This window comes from Rissa tridactyla, chromosome 9, assembly GCF_028500815.1.
Source record: "Rissa tridactyla isolate bRisTri1 chromosome 9, bRisTri1.patW.cur.20221130, whole genome shotgun sequence".
In the NCBI taxonomy this organism is placed as follows: domain Eukaryota; kingdom Metazoa; phylum Chordata; class Aves; order Charadriiformes; family Laridae; genus Rissa; species Rissa tridactyla.
Genome location: NC_071474.1, coordinates 44,372,960 through 44,389,231, shown reverse-complemented (window position 1 = coordinate 44,389,231; position 16,272 = coordinate 44,372,960). Strand labels below are relative to the sequence as shown.

At 47.3% G+C, this 16,272-nt stretch overlaps 1 long non-coding RNA gene across 1 annotated transcript; it reads left to right on the top strand.

The window, feature by feature from the left end:
- The first annotated feature begins 5,680 nt into the window (after positions 1–5,680).
- On the top strand, positions 5,681–11,276 carry LOC128915321 (uncharacterized). The gene is made up of 3 exons (XR_008468608.1): positions 5,681–6,053; positions 8,401–9,818; positions 10,078–11,276. It is a non-coding gene; the product is annotated as an uncharacterized LOC128915321 (long non-coding RNA).
- The last annotated feature ends 4,996 nt before the right edge of the window (positions 11,277–16,272 follow it).

Genomic DNA, 16,272 nt, shown 5'->3' with positions numbered 1-16,272 from the left:
TGCTTGATCTTCACCTTTCTCGCTCAGAGAAGTCTCTCACGACCAGTAACACGGGACAGCACGGTCTTTCGGACAAAAGCATGGACCGCATTGCCTTTGCTCGGCTGTTAGGACTGAGTCACTGGGCATCATGGGTTCACGGTATCTTCCCAGTACTTGCCTGCAGGGACTTTTTCGCTGTCTGAAGAAGATAAGGCAGATAATTCAGCAGTCAGTTTCATTGTACAGTATGTAAAAGTGTCCAGGGTCAAGGCTGCTCACTCCTGCACCTTAATCTAAACTAATTTTAAAGAAATGGCTTCTAAAGACATGATTCATCTTCATTACTGGACAGTACTTAGCGATGAGCCAGATCATAATAGTAATGGAGTCTTTGTCCCCAAGCTGTTACCCCAGTCTTAGTAGGTACACGTATTAAAATGCTTGTCCCTGTATGCTCCCATGAAGATGTAAAGAAAATGTTTCATTACTGGAATATTGAGCTTGCAAAGATGAATAAAATTGTCCCTACAGGTCCCTGCAGATTATTGTATTTCATATTTATGAGGTAGGTAAAGACCTCATAAGAGGGCACAGAGAAATACCAAGAATACAAAGCCATTACATTAAACATTTTCCTAATGCAAAAGTTCCCATCACGCTCCGAAGGTGCATTTTTCGGCTTCTTGTCTGTGTCTCTGTCTGTCCTTCTCCAAGCTCCGTTGCTGGTGCCGAGCATGGGCCTCCCACGCTGGCGGGGAAAAGTCGTGGGAGCCCGAGGAAAAGCGCGTCTCCCACTTTTGAGCCATTTCTGCTGCGCAACACGCAAAGGAGATCCAGAGAGCAACCCGGAGAGAAACCGGCCGTGCCTCCAAGAGCATCCTCCATCCTCCCAGGCCAGGGTCCGCAGGGGACCACGCCGAGCAAAACCTAAAAAAAGGGTCTGCTGGTGCAAAAACTGAGATTTCTGGCTTGAAAAAGAAAATGTCTCTGCTTTGCCATTCAGGGTTGAAAGCAGCTGGAGTAGACGGGAAGTTTCAGTGCTTGAGCCTTGTCCAGAGGGAGAAAGTTCAACAGCTAAATTTCCCAAGTCTAAATGAGGAAAAATTCATTCAATGTGCCTGTTGCATCAGGCAGCTTTTTGAAAGATTCCTGTTCCTGGGAGAAGCTACTAGTTCACACTTTTCTGTTTCAAATACAGGCTTGATAAATAACAGAAAACAGGGAGAGCTATATCTCAACCCCTAGATTTTTTTCTTTCACTCGAAAGGTGTGTTATAAATAAGAGTTTGGACAGTCCTTGAAAACCGCAAAAACCATTTCTCTTTTTTTTATGTTTGCTTTAACGCACTGAGGACGCTGTATTCCCCTTCGTTTGCAACGACTGGTCCTGCGTTTGTGACTCAGAAAACGTGGGATGGGCAGGCACAGTAATCTTGCAGGACGTTTCATGGACTTGATAACAAGACTTAATAAATCAACCACGTTTAGCGATAATGGAGCGAATACCCCAGTAATGAATTAAATAAAGCGGCTCTGCAATCCAGACAGATGCTAACAATTCAAAAGCACAAAATGTCTTTAACTTAGGGGCTGTTTTACTGCGCGGAACAGCTTAATGTCATGGCAATAGTAAAGCCGGCAGTAGACTGTCTGAAGACAGGGAAAGGCAGGCGAGCTTTGGCATGTCCTGACGTAGGGCCCGGTGCGAGGAGGGATGGGAGGGATGGCAGCCGGCTGAGAGCCAGCCCCATGCCTCGCCTGCGCTGGCCCAAATGGCCCCGCTGGCACTGCTGCGGTTGCCACCACGGGTGGAAGCAACGCATTTACTTCAAAAGGTGTTCAGAGCCCGTTCCAGGGCATAAGGACACCGAGTGCTTTGGGGAACTCTTTCCTCTGCAGGTACACCAAGGTTTGGCTTCTGGAGAGGAAAAGACCTGCTCAGCCCACAGCACCGGGCGAGGCCAGTTTTATCTGTGAGCTCCTTCATCTAACGTTATTCACCGTAGGCTTTCTCTTGCCCTCCCCTCTCGATATGTGGGAGGCATTGCAGATATAATCCAGCTTTTACAAAACGTTTTAATTTACCGAGAGCAGACTTTTAGGCAAAATCATAAAATTTGCCACTCTGAAATAATAACAGCTGCTAACATTTAAATTAGAAGCATTCCCTGGCAACTAATTCCTTCTGTATCTGCGTGATGGCAATAAAATTCATGGGTGTGTTTGGTGCAGATGAGGTTTATTTAGGGAGTCTAGAAAAACTGCAGTTTGATCTTCACATTGTGAATGCTTAAATGATTCGGTGCAGCCCAGAAATGGGAGCCCCCTCTGCTAAGCACAGCACCCCGTATCTCTTGTCAAAGTGATTGAATTCAGACCCAGGCAGGAACCCTCCAGGTGTGACCTGCAAATGATTGCACATCCTACCTGGCGTCTGCCGATCTGTCTCAGCATCCAATTAATGCCGTGTTTAATGATGTGGTCACCGAACTAAAGCTCTTCCAGCATTTAGCCTCAGCCACTGGAGCTGCTGGCAATGTCTCTGGCTTTCAGGACTACAGACAGGCAGTCTGGAGCTGGGGGCCATGGAGAAGATGGGCTCTGACCCACAAGGCCGCATCCCCTCCAGGCAGAGGAATGCTGCTCCGGAGAACAGCAGCCTGAAAAGCAATGTCAGAAAACCTGGTGGAGAAGTACTCTCAAGAAGGAAGAGGGTACTACCTACGGAGGAGAGCATTGAGCTTCAGGGCTGCTGTTGCCTGTGGTAACGTGCCCTTATCCACAACCAGCGTTACCTCCAGCGCCGTCAAGGACCTGCTCAGAGTCAAATAAGTGTCGAAGAGTGAACAACTCTGTTCTCCAATTTCAGCAATCTGCAATAAAGAAGAGTGGCTTTTGGTAGGACAGCCTTACAGTACTACTTCTTTCTTTCAGATTCTTTCAGCCCCCGCTCCCACAGTGAAAGGTGTGGTTTAGTTACTGTTTCTACTAGTTCTAGTTACTGTTTTTACCAGGTCTCCCTTAAATATGCTGAAGTAAATGGATACGTTCTGTCCTCCCGCTTCCCTTTTCCTGGTCCTGTGCTTAGGGTCACTCTGCCGCCTCCAGTGTGACCTGGGCACGGCAACACAAGTTAACACACAGGGACAGTCCATGGGTGTTGGCCTACGACTCAAGGTCTGGATGTCTGCAAAATTGGGGAAAATTATTTGAGACGGTTGAGCTGCTTGGGCCTCCACTTCTGAGTGACACAGTGGGAGGTAAAGTCCTGCATCTCTTCCAGTAACCTGCTCTTCCAACTATGGGATTCCTGAACAGGAGAAGCCAAATCCTAGCTCAGCATGTGAGCACACAAATTCCTTTTCTGAAATCCTTATGCCTGTTTACTCCCACCGGGAGACCCAGCAGACCACCGGGAGAGAAGACGCTCCAAGGTGGGGACGTATTGCAGAACACCCTTATCCAAGAACTCGCGCTGAGTCACTGCAAATCTGCTGCAAAACTTCCTTCCTGGCTGACAGGGGGATTGGATGAATTTCTTTGTGCTACCTTTAAATGCCTGTGAAATTGCCAATTCCTTCAGAGGTTTTACATCACAGAATCACAGAATGGCAGGGGTTGGAAGGGACCTCTGGAGATCACCCAGTCCCACCCCCTGCCAGAGCAGGGTCACCCAGAGCAGGTGGCACAGGAACGCCTCCAGGCGGGTTTGGAATGTCTCCAGAGACGGAGACTCCACCACCTCTCTGGGCAGCCTGTGCCAGGGCTCTGCCACCCTCAAAGGAAAGAAGTTCCTCCTCATGTGGAGATGGAACTTCCTATGGTCAAGTTTGTGCCCGTTACCTCTTGTCCTGTCACTGGGCACCACTGAAAAGAGCCTGGCCCCATCCTCCTGACACCCACCCTTGAAGTATTTATAAGTGTTGATAAGATCCCCCCTTCAGTCGTCTCTTTTCTAGACTAAAAAGACCCAAGTCCCTCAGCCTAGATGTTCTAGGGAGACGAGAGATGTTCTAGTCTCCCAACCACAATGGGGAAGAGTCCACTATTAAGAGAACACGTTATACGGAACAAGCTGGGAGGGAAAGACAAACCTATTCCAGCCAATTATCTTGACTTGAGACAGGGTTCTGCTTCTGCGAACAATGAACCGAGCGGAGCCAGGTGTCACGTCCTCGCTCGCACCCCGGACGCGCTCAGGCTGAGCTCCCAGCAGCGGCGAAGCGCTCCTTTCATCTTCAGTTGCATCTGCTCCCCGACTTGGGTTTTGCCTTCACATTTCCAAGAATTACAACACATAAAGCTCCGAATTGTGCCCAAGGGCCAATTTCAGCCCACAAATCCTGCGTGTTCCTTAGAGGGATCATCGTTTTCCCTTCGCTACGGATCGGAGATGTGCTGCCAGCTCTGCTGGGGCCACAGCGGTGCCTCCAGCACAGGTGGGTTTCTCGGTGCTTGGGGTGGGCTGGGGGCGAGCGGCCACCCTCGTTCCTTCCCTTGGCACCTGCAGCCCTTCTGCCAGAGCCAGGCTGCTCCCCAGGGCTTCGGAACAGCAGGTTATACCTGGAGAAGCGGCATCAATAAACAAAGAGATAAATGAATCGTGTAATAGAAAGATGCTCAGCCAAAATGGGGGCAGGTGGAACACAAGTTTATTTAGCTGTTGCAAAGTAAACCTCGCTAATTACTTTCAGGTCCTCCTTGAAGTGCTGTGATTTCTTTTCAGTGGGATGGAGCACCCTGAGGTAAACAGACACTGTACAGTTTCAGCGTCTTTTTTTTTTTTTTTCTTCACAGAGAGAAAAAAAAAAAAACCTCTTTGTGGGGAAAAATGTGAAAGAAAAGTGCTGGGAACAGACTGTCTATCTGCCAAAGTACTTAATTAAATCTCCCTGAACTAGCACTTGAGCTTTTATTCTCACAGCTTTCCTGGGAGGCAGTGAAATACAACTGCCATCTTGCAGGCAGAGGAAAGGGAGAGATGATCAGAGGAGCTGTGTGGGGTTACCCGGGGTGCTCATGCTTGAGTTAGGAGCTGAAAATGACTTCTTTGGATACGCGGGATCAGCCCTCCCAGAGTGAAGACTAACATAGACACATCCCGTAAAAACATCCCCAGTGAGTGGTGAGGAACTACATGACCTTGTGATCCAAACGCTGTATTATCATGGAACGGAGTTTGCAAACATTAACTAAAAGGAGCCATGCACAGCACCCCATATATTTATGCTGAAACACCTAAAATATGCAGTTCTGCAGCCTGGAACCAGCGCAAACCTTTCCAATATTTTGTGCTAAGAGACTTTCGAGTACCTTTGCTACTTTCTTTTTGCAACGGCAGGACTGTATGTGAAACAAAAAGTCTCTCCATCAAATTTCTTCTCAGAGGAGTTTATGTTTGTTCGTACCAGCTCACTTATCCCAGGGCCTGTGCATAAGTTATCACATCTTATTGCCAAACACACACTTTTGCACTAGATACGCGTTTCTGAGAGGGAACTCTGGCTCCGAGGGCTCCCTCTTTTGCTCCTTTCCTAGAGAGCAGTGTTGGTTAGATGTGACCCTTGTCAGGAGAGGGAGAACTTCCCAGTTCAAGAGCGGGAGTCAGCTCTGGCCAGTCGCCTTTATAAAGCTTGGTACAAATGTACCTGATGGGTTTTCCGTGACTTCTGTAATGTGCCTGCAATTATTTCTAATTCAATGTGCCAGACACACAGCAGAGATCAGCTCTAGTACATACAGGTCACCCACAGCAAAATGCTCCAGTGGATTATAGGCACATAATTCTAAGCAGTGAGAAAGGACAAAATTGTATTCTAAAATTTCATGTTATTTCCCATTTCCTGTGGCTATGAAATGGCTGTAAAGTCAAAACACGGCAACGTAACCAGGGGACACGCTATCGGTTCAGAACATGAAATTTCACATATGCTAATCCTGAAAAACTGCTCTTGGCAAGGAAGACTTGATTGCTAGTGAAGACAAGACATACAGAGGAGGCAATCATCAGCGATGCGGCAGCTGCTGATCACAGTCCATCGGGAGGTGGAAACGAGCACTGCCAGGTTCAGGTAATGTCGTTTTATTCCTTTATAGAGAAGTCGATACCGGGAGAAAAAGCCAGACAAGCTGTTCTGGAGTCAAGTCCCATTGGCAGAGGTAGACAAGTTGCTGTGGAAGTTTCTGGCTTCCCTTTTTTTTCCGCCCTCGTTTGAAGAAAACTCCTCTGGGAGGATGGGAAGATGCATGAGGCCAAAAACTGCTCTGAAGTTGCTGAAAAATAACAAGCAAAAAACTCATCAGATTTTACTAGCAGCCACAAATGTCCAAATGGGAATGGAGAGCCCTGTTCCTTTAATAAGTGATGCATAAGATAAAATATTATTCGAAAGGAAAAGTGAAATAAGAAACCTTGAAATGCTTCGTGGGTGTTTTCTTCTAGATAACAGGCTGGTGTGTTGCCAGCAGCTTTAAACTGGATAACACCTTCGTGAAAACACATTCTACCTCTTGTGCTCTTATCTTTGCCCAAGAGGCGAGTTCGTTTTCCCCAACAGAGCAGGGCTGGGTTTAACGGCATGGATCCCCGAGCGGTTGCGATTTGCTGGACCCAGCGTGCAGGGGATGCCTGCACCGCACCGGGGGGGAGCCAGGCAGGGCTGCTGCAGCCCGTTAAGCACGGGAGGTGTCAGCACACCCTTGAGCCCTGTCCCCCAGGAGCAGCCCCACTCACCTCTCCGTGCACACTGCAGAAAGCAGAAGCAGCGTTACCTTCGAGGCAGAACTGAGCCGCGCTGGGGGCGGTTCTCAGTTTGGGACCTGGGGGGGTCACAAGGAGCCCAAAGCATGTGTAGACGGAGTGGGCACTCTGGAGCGAGCTGTGCCTGCTGCAATGCACGGAGTCTCGTGCCCACCACCTGCCCCGAGCAGCTTGGGGACACCCCAGGGGAATTCTCCACCCACCCAGTGCAGTCAGTGGGCTGCAGGCACCAAAATGCTTTCAAGGCAACAGAACTTATCTGAACGGTCCTGTGGCACAGGGGAAGCCTGACCACAAAAATCAGTGCCCTGTCACCATGCTGCTGCTCCCGAGCATCACGCCCGCATCCAGCACTGCTCTGCCTTTGCTTTCGGGCCCCCTTGGCTTAGTGATAGCACCAGGCACGTCTGCAGTCCCTCCGCCATCAGTTTCCCCTTTAAAACCTTTCTTGAAACACCTTTTTCTAATTATATAGAAATTATATATAGTTAGAAATATAATATATTATATTTCTAAAATAGTAACTACTTTTTTAAAGCTCTTTGCAATAGTGTAAATTACTAGTGATTAGCAGAGTAGAAATTATTCAGTCTTGTTTGTTTCCCCCATCACACAAGTATTCAAGAAGAGTTGCTTGGAAGTGGGTGAAAGAATACTAGGTAAGCACCTGCGCTTATCTATTTCTCTGCAATGTGATCTACAGGAGTGAGTGCAAGAAAAAAAAATAATCAAAGAGGCTCCCTTGTACCTCGTCCAGCTAAAATAAGCAAGGGACTAGAAGAACATTTTCATGTTTTGTTCCCTATGAATCAGAAGGAAGACAGCTCAACAAGGCCCATTAGCAGGCTCTGAACTGTTCACTGTCCTGGAAGTAACTAATGTAACGATAAAGGCAAAAACGCTTCTGAAAAAAATAGATAAAGCCATTCTTTTTCTTTATTGGGCTGTTTTGAAAGACTAAGGATTGAGTCACCGGAAACAGGAGTCCATTGGCGCAGGGAAGCACGTGTTAAGGGAAAGAAAAAAGTGACTGAGTCAAACTGCCCTAGAGGTTTTGCTTTATCACACAGTCTGACAAGGCCTCATATGCCTCCAGAAAACATTTTTTAAGATAGTGTCATTCATTCTTTAATAGTGGTGCATTTCAAACAGCAACGACGCTACGGGGGCTGCAGCCATCATCATAACTAATTTCCTACACAGACTGCACTTGTTGCTAGGAATTTATGAGGCTCTCAGCTTAGAAGAAACGCTTTAAAGGAGGCCACTGCAGAAGAAAAAGAAATAAAGTTTGAGATTGTATTACTTCTTTCCTAACAGTCAGAATTTGAAAAGAAATACAAAAGTCTACGGGGGCGTTCCTACGTGGGAGGTTTCCAACACAGACTACAACTTCCTGCACTTTTTCATTCCTGCTGTGGGTTACTTAAATTAAGGAACTTCTCTTCAGGTTGGGCAGACACAGACATTAAACAAATGCAGACACTTTCTTTAATGGTTTGTATTTCCTTTGTTCAACAATAGATCATACCGCCATTGCAGCTGTCCTAAATTAGCCAGGGGGCAGGGGGAGGCAGTTCTGGGGAGTCAAATAATCTAAGCTGGAGATGTTCACTTTTTAGTTATTTGGTTTGACTCATTACAACTTTACTTTGCAGGTCTGTAACAACTTTGGAGTTGGTTCAGGAAGGTAATAAGGGAGGAACAACAGCAGAACTGGCCAAAGTCACAAGCCACTCACCTTCCAGAGAACTCCCAGGCTCCAGGTCTCTTCAAGCTTATGGAAGAGAGAAGGATTTGCTTTCGAACAAAGAGGAACCACATAGATTTTACTCTGAAAGATCCTTCCTGCAGCCCAAGCAGTTGAGGAACTGCTTGCCAGGAGCAGCGCTTCTTTTATAAAATTGCCAGTTAATTATTAACCTCCATAAAATGAGCACCTGGGACTCTGCTTAATGTCTTAAACCAAGAACAGCTGTGACTACATTAACAATAGCATAAGTAGCAGCCCTAGAAATAAAGATGTGGGTTTCTGAAAAAGCACAACAGACTTGCAAAAAGCTCCAAAAGCCTTGGAGCAGCTCATCCGAGCGGCCGTGGGGCTGCCGTGCCAGGCGCTGCCAGTTGGGCATCTGGGCTTTCGGGGTGTTCTGCTTTAATGGTCCCCTGTCCCTGGCGCCAAGGCGATGGTGAACAGAAGGATGATCACCTGAAGGAAGGCGATTTAGGTATTTGCAGTCCTGTATTTCTTTCCTCTAGCTCAGCTGAGTTGAAGACAGTGTTCGGAAGCGCGAGTCTAGTTTAAATGGTATCCCAGCAGCTCGCAAGGTGCCGACCAAAGACTAAGCCAAAACGCCGAGAAATGCACCTAATGTCGCAAAAGTAGCCTAGAGGCAAAAACTGTTAGTCCTGTCTTTAGCTCTAATCCTTCTCCCTTTGAAATGAATGGGGTTCTTATTGTCTGTGTTTTCCTAAAACTTCCCAGAATTCAGCCCCGTGAAAGATCAAAAATAATAATCTGGCCGGGAACAGGATGTCTCATTTCATCCACTCAAAACAACAGCACCTCTAACCCCGGCCAAAAAAGGTTTTACGTGGCTGGCCACCAGGGTGCATCTGATTTGCACATAAATCTTACCTCCAGAAGGTATTACAAATTTTTAATTATAGACAATCTGAAGCAAAGTAGCCCTGGGTTACATCCAAACTTCTCCCAAGCTGGGCAGAGGGTTCTGTGCCTGGCAGTTTTTTAGGCCCCTTCAGCCAACTTAACAGGATAATGCTCAAACAGCCTTCAGAGTCTTGAATGGAAGTGGCTATTAGTGCAAAGTTATTATTATCGGCAACAGCATCTTAAGTTGCTGAACCTCAGATGCGAGTACAGAATGTCTCTATAATTAAGTATCGTCTCTTTCTGAGTCATTTTGGAACATTTGCTGTGAGTCAACCTGAAGCAAAACAACAAGCCCTGCAAACAAAGAATGCCTTTTTATTCCATGATCCATGGTTGTGCCTTGACATGTGTTGGGCAGTAACGCTTCTGGAGCAAACGCTGAGCAGCTAGAATTGCTGGAAGGTAAAGCAGTAAAAAAACATAATCATTTAAAAGATCCCTACGTGTGTTAAAAAAAAAAAAAATCACTGAAAGTAGCTCTGCATAAATACTTGGCTTAGGATTTTTATTTTTTTTAGTGCCTTTTTGCTATAGAAAAAGCAGGCCATGTGAAGACAAAAACAGCCCTGAATTTCTAGTCTCCACCTTGGTCAGTCTGTTATTAATTAGCATCTCGGACAATAATGATTTTTATTTTTTTTCCCCTCCGTTTTCTACGCAGCCAACTTCTCCGAGCTGAAACACGGGACCCGGGAGGTGCGCTGATGTCTGCGCCAAACGCTTTGACAGCAATGAAGAGCGTGTCTCAGCGCGTTAGTGAGGAATATCAGCGCAAACCAAGCTGTTTGGGTAGCATATTGGAAAGGTCTGGGCGGGGGTTACCCAGGACTGGAACCCCCAGCTCCGGACGGAGGAGATCTGCCGCAAACTTCGGACAAACAGAGAGGAGGTTAAAGCTTCCAGGTTGGCAGACGCTGGCTCGGGGTGCGGATAGTGAGGAGTGAGGAGCCCTGGAAGAACTTTTGCGGACGAGGCTGCGCCAGAGAATGGTGGCTCCTCCTGGTTGGGGTGGGCTCTGCCCGGCAGAGTTGTGCCGTGGGCCAGAGTTATCTATTACAGATGCTTTTGGATGATTTCCCCTAAGTGTTACTTGGAGGGCTAGTAATGACTTTAAACGTTACGCTCTCCAGCTGAACGTCTGGGGTGAACTGCAGTTTGCTTTTCCCTTCTGGCTGCTTGGCTTGAGTGGAATAACGGATATGATGTTTATACACTTATGAAACAAAACCTGCGTTAAAAGAAAATTGTCTGGTCTAGAAAGTCAGGGCTTCTATTTGACAGTGCTCTGAGAATGCAGAATACTTCCTCCAGGCGATTCCAGCTCCGAAGTTACCAGCCTTGAAGGCTTTTCTGGGACATTTGCCACAAAGCGCAGCACTCGCTGCCCCAGGCTGCAGCCGTAAGCGCTGAGCACACCTGGGGAACAGCCCCAGCACCAGACGCCTGTGGAGAAGATGGGGCTGACGATGACCCGTGGGGAGACAGCAAGCCCTGGCAGGAGCCGGGCTCAGTGGGCTGAGCTGGGCAGCAGTGGGGACCCACTCTGTCAGGCGGCTGCGGCTCCGGTTGAGACCTCAGCCCTGTCCCTGCCACCCCCAGCACCAGGCCAGTCCCACCACAGGTGCCCAGAAGAGAGCTGCCACCTCCAGCACCGGGCAGGGGCTCGGTAGGGAGCTGCGTCTACGCTGGGAACAGGAGCGGGGGGGGAATGCTGCAGAAACCGAAAGCTGACATGGGCATTAACAGTTCTTCTGTTTCTTAAAGCATACTAGAAATGAGAAATACTTCATTGCTAAATAAATAAATAAATAAATAAATACTATCCAGGTTCATTTGGCATGGGGATCTTCCCCTCTGAAACCCGCCTTCCTCCTCACCAATATACCATCGTGCCCAATAACACGCTCTTGCCAGCAAATACCTTGCACTTGCCCATATGAGATACCTTATCTCTGCCTGCCTTGATTTTTGTTTAAATATTAAAGAAGATAGAAAGTATATGTAGGAAGGAGATAAGACAGCAGTCTGTCAGACTGTGGGATGTGTCATAAGGGTTACACCTTCCCTACGCTATGTTTTCGCTTCTTTGTTAAGACACTGCCACCCATCGTGACATGGGGAATCAGCGCTTGGGTTTCACTCGGTGCCGCAGGAAATGCGAGTCAAGGAGTTCAGCAATCTCCCTTATTTCTGCTCTGACGCAGCTGCCTGGAGCCCAGAAAAGGAATAAAGCAGTTTTTCTAGAGCGCATTCCTCAATATTTTAGTTAATAATGATGCTAAATTGTATTCTGCTCCTTGATAACTAGAAACAAAACGTGTATTTGTAAACTGCTGGCGTGTTCTGACTAGCTGCAAAACTCTGTTAAGTCCTTCTCTCTCAAAACATGCTCTTACTTAAGTAGCAGCAATCTACTCTTAACAAGTGTAAGGAACCACTCGCTCCCTGCCAGACCTAGAAGGCTCCTCAGGAGTAGGTCAAACACCAAGCCATGACAGTAGGTGAGGAACCTGGCTTCCCCAAGCCATTCACTGGTGTCTGATCACTCTTTAGGAGTCTTTATGATTTGCAGGGGAATCCTCGGCTTTCTCTGCACGTGGCTTATTGGTAGTTTTGGGTACGTGCATCTGGTAGCTCACCACATCTTGCCAGGAGACGATGGAGCAAGTCATCACACGGGTCTCTCATGGAGGCATGAGAGAAATGAAAATCACTCCTTAAGAGAAGCCTGCTTGGAAGCCCTGTGGATGAACTGCAATTCGTATTTCTGACTACAGCTCCTCCGGGAGCCTCCTTCCCTTCCGCAGCCCCTGCAGACTTTCCCTCAATTAATTCTCTACGTTCTGCCTCTCCAAGCCGCGCTCTGCAGAATCAGCTGATCCTGGTTGGCCACAGCCAATTGACTATTGCTGTAATCCATAACTAGGGAACACCAAGGAGGAACCCAGCAGTAATGAAAAATTATCGCTGTCTCTTCACAGTGTTTCAGCATCACAATGCCAAACGCAACAGGTAGACGACCTACTGAGAAGATTCTTTTTTATCACATAAAGCAAACGAGAGTCTCGCAGAAGCCCAGCTGAGCTGTGACACTGGCGGGATCGTGCCCTGCAGCAGGGAGTTCGTTGTGCTGGGCCTCCCAGTGGAACGAGCCCGGTTAATGTTTGCTCCCTTTCCTTCCCACAGGGTGAAATTTATTTTCCATTACCTTAAGACAAAGCATACAGGAATCCGTTGACTCTCCTCCATTCAGTTTAGTAATTTATGTATCTTTAGCCTACAGAAAGCCGGGCGAACACCTTCATCTTGTGGTCTAAGGGTAGACCCCAGAAAGGTGCAGGTGAACCTATGTAAAGCCTCAGGTGGGGCTCATCAGACTTCCCAGCTCCCCCCAGCTGCTCACCCAGCCACGTTTCAAAGCACAACCTCCCGAGCGAGCTTTCAACCATTATTTTGGGTAGAGCATTCAGGTCCGTAGCTGGTTTCCTAGGAGGTGGGTACAGGCTGGTTTGTGCAAGGAAGACGTGTCTGGGGAGATTTTAGCGCTCGGATTGTTTCTTGTGTAAGGGAACAGAAAATTCTAACTCCATGGTTACCTTTCTGGTAGCGAGTGCTTTGTACACTTACAGTCTTACCGTCAAGCAGCATGAAATCTCAGCTGCTGCCAGACCCTGGAAGCCTGCGTAGCGCTTGTTAGAACACGCGCTTGTTAGAACATTTGCAATCGCAGCCCAATTACACAGCAACACGGCGGCAGCGCCTGGCAATGGCATGGGCTGAGCAGCCAGGGGAGAGCCTCAGAAGCCACTGCTTTTTGAACTTTCAAAAGGCTTCTTAACGGCGAGGAAAGCTCAGAGCTTGTCGCATGGCTCTTCGCCAAAGGCATTATTTTTGACGGGCTCGTTTGCGGAGTCACCCGTGGGCTGAAATGGCTGGGAACAAACTGCAGGTTCCCAGGCTTCTCTGAATGTTTGTAAACGACGCTGGTTTCTGCATGAAGTGAAAGTAATCTAAAAGCAGGTGCCAGAATAAATATGTATGGCTTCCCGGTGAGCCGATGAACTCTCGCTGTGTTTGCAAAGCAGTGAGAAAGGTGCCTGATTATCCACTCTCTACTGTGGGATAGAGATAAAAAATGGGTGAGTGAACGAACATGGGGCTTCATCAATCCAATCTAGAGCTAAAACTTGCAATTTAAGTGACAGCTAGATAAGGTTTGAGAGCTTAGCTCTTAGAGACGTGGGAGAGAGAGAATGGATTGTTTCAGAGCTGTTACAGGAATTAGTCTTGTAGGCAGAAAGTGTTTCTCTTTTTACAGAATTTACTTGGTTCCTCAAGAGCTGGGCAATATTCATGGCATAAATCACCACCCCTGGGTTCTCTGAACATGTGCTTTCATAACCTACTGGACAGCATGAGAGCACACGTGCATGCCCTCTTCCATCAAAACCATCATCCACTCCTCTGACCCCAGACTCTCACTTACATGAAGGTGCCCGGTTACAAATAGGCACCTAATGCATAACTGAGGTGAGTCTCGTCTTCCCCCGATTAACAATATACACTTCCCAAATATTTACAAGATCCAGATGTGGCATTGTCATGGCAACACCCTTTTGAAACAAATATGCCATTTTTTCTAAGAGTCACAACTCGCAGAGAAGAGGCAGCAAAGCTTGACATTACAAATGACTCGCAGAACCAGTTCAAGAGGAGCGTGTGGAGCATCAGGAGACCCTGGGAGAGGCGGGTGGTCAGTGAGACAAACCCTGGTGGGCATGCAGGGATGGAACCCACAAAGCAGCTGCTGTCACAAAGCCGTACTGAGGCTGTGGGGTTTTAGAAAGTCGGTTAAATAATGCAGTAGAAAGCAACCTAAGGGAAAAGTATTAATAGGAAAGTCCTAGTGGACCATGCCTGCGTAATTAAAGAGCTGACAGAGACCACAGACTAACTACCGTGGTTGCGTGGCTCAGGACACAGGTGTTTGATGATTAGTGAATTAGTGTTTGCAAGACTGATGGAAGATAGGCAAAATCTGAGAAGGCGTTTGGTTTGGTCAGGTTCTCCTTGGGCAAAATGGAAGGAGAAGAATTTTAAATCTTGGTTCCACTTCACCTGGCTATTCAAAATCCACCAAAATCCCGATATGGTTTTTGTATCAGCAATACTGACGTTCCCGTGGATAAGAATGGAAACGCTGTCTGTAATGCAGCATGAAATGCCAACATCACCTACTTCTATTATAATTCTTAGAAAATAAGGAAGCTAGTAGCAATTTATTCCTGAAGCCTTGTGTAGCTTCCAAGATGCCAGTACCTTAGGTTACAGCATGTAGGCATTAACCGTTATTTTAACTAAATTGGTGCCCCTGGGCATTCCCACCCATTGCACTACCATGGCTGAGCTGAACCATTCAAGCCTCCTTTCCCCACGACCCCTCCGCTTCTGTTGTGAGCCTTTGTCCTGGTTTGAGGTAAAACAGAACCAACTTTCTGTTCAGTAATTTTTACTTCTTAGCTAGGCCTCTTCTAACTCTCTGAAATTAACAGCATGTTGCGTCTAAAATGGTTCGTTCAGAGTGATAAGACAGTTTGTGCCAAGGATGGTGTGCAGAGAGGCTCTTGATTATACTTATTGCTCTAACAACCAAGGTCAGCTCATTTCGTTATTTGCCCCGTTGGAGGGTCAGAAGCAGAAAAGCGTAGAGGGGTCCCACCTGCGGGGAGGAACGGACAGGACAGGTGACCCAAAACTGACCACCAGGGTATTCCATCCCATCTGCCCCATGCTCAGTATAAAAGCTGAGGGATCAAAGGGTCAACCCTCTTCGTTCAATGGCTGACGTCTGAGGAGCACCCTGTCTGTTCGTCTGCCTTTGATCCCGATCCGTGTGTTCCTGACTCCATCTGTGGAATCCAGTTCCCACCCATCCCTGAGTCCAGTCTGGGACTTCCCCAGTGCCTGCCAGTGATGTCATCCTGGGAGCTTAATGGGGTTTTATATATACTGTATCTATTTCATTATTTTCCTTTTTATTTATTATTAATATTTCATTAAAGTAGTTTAGTTTCTTCTAAACTCATAAATCTCTTTATCTCTCCTCCTCCCCTCTGTGCACGAGAGGCTGGGGGGGAGCATCTGTCACTGGCCATTGGCCAATTTGGCCAAAACCACGACAGCCTTGTAACCAGTCTTCAGGCTTTTAACACGCTTGAACATGATGACTTACCTTGACAGCAATTTATTTGAGTTTCTCAAAGATGTGGCCATGTCTCACACCCTGAATCATTGCTGACAGCGACTGGATGCCATGATGGATGATCAGCCTTTTGGGAATTTGTTGGCTAATGAAACATTGCAATCGGTTTTATCAAACCTTTATGCAGCTTCACCCAAGGGAAATCACGTAACTCAGCCGTGACACCAGCAACAGATTTCCCAGAAGGTTCGTTATAAAGCAACATTAAAACCTGATATTTATTACATCTACAATTTGCAATTTCACACCAAATTCTCCACCCTGCGGGTCCCACTCATTCTAGGAAGAGAACAGCGCCCATGAGGGAGCCATTTCTGAGCTACGCATCTGGAATATTAACGAAGGCATAAGAGACACGACCACAATGCCCAGAGGTAGTTCATCACACACTGGGTTTCTCAGGCTGGCAATTAGCAACACCAAGGGATCCTGGCTGGGTCTTCCAGCCTAATTCGTGAAACACCTCCAAGATGAGGATCTCTAAAAGTTGCTGAGGGAAAACCAAGAGCCACAAGCTATCCTGCCACGAGACTTGCAGCCAAGTCTCTAGACAGAGAGTAGACGGGCAGGGAGGTGGTGGGAGGATCGTGGGCT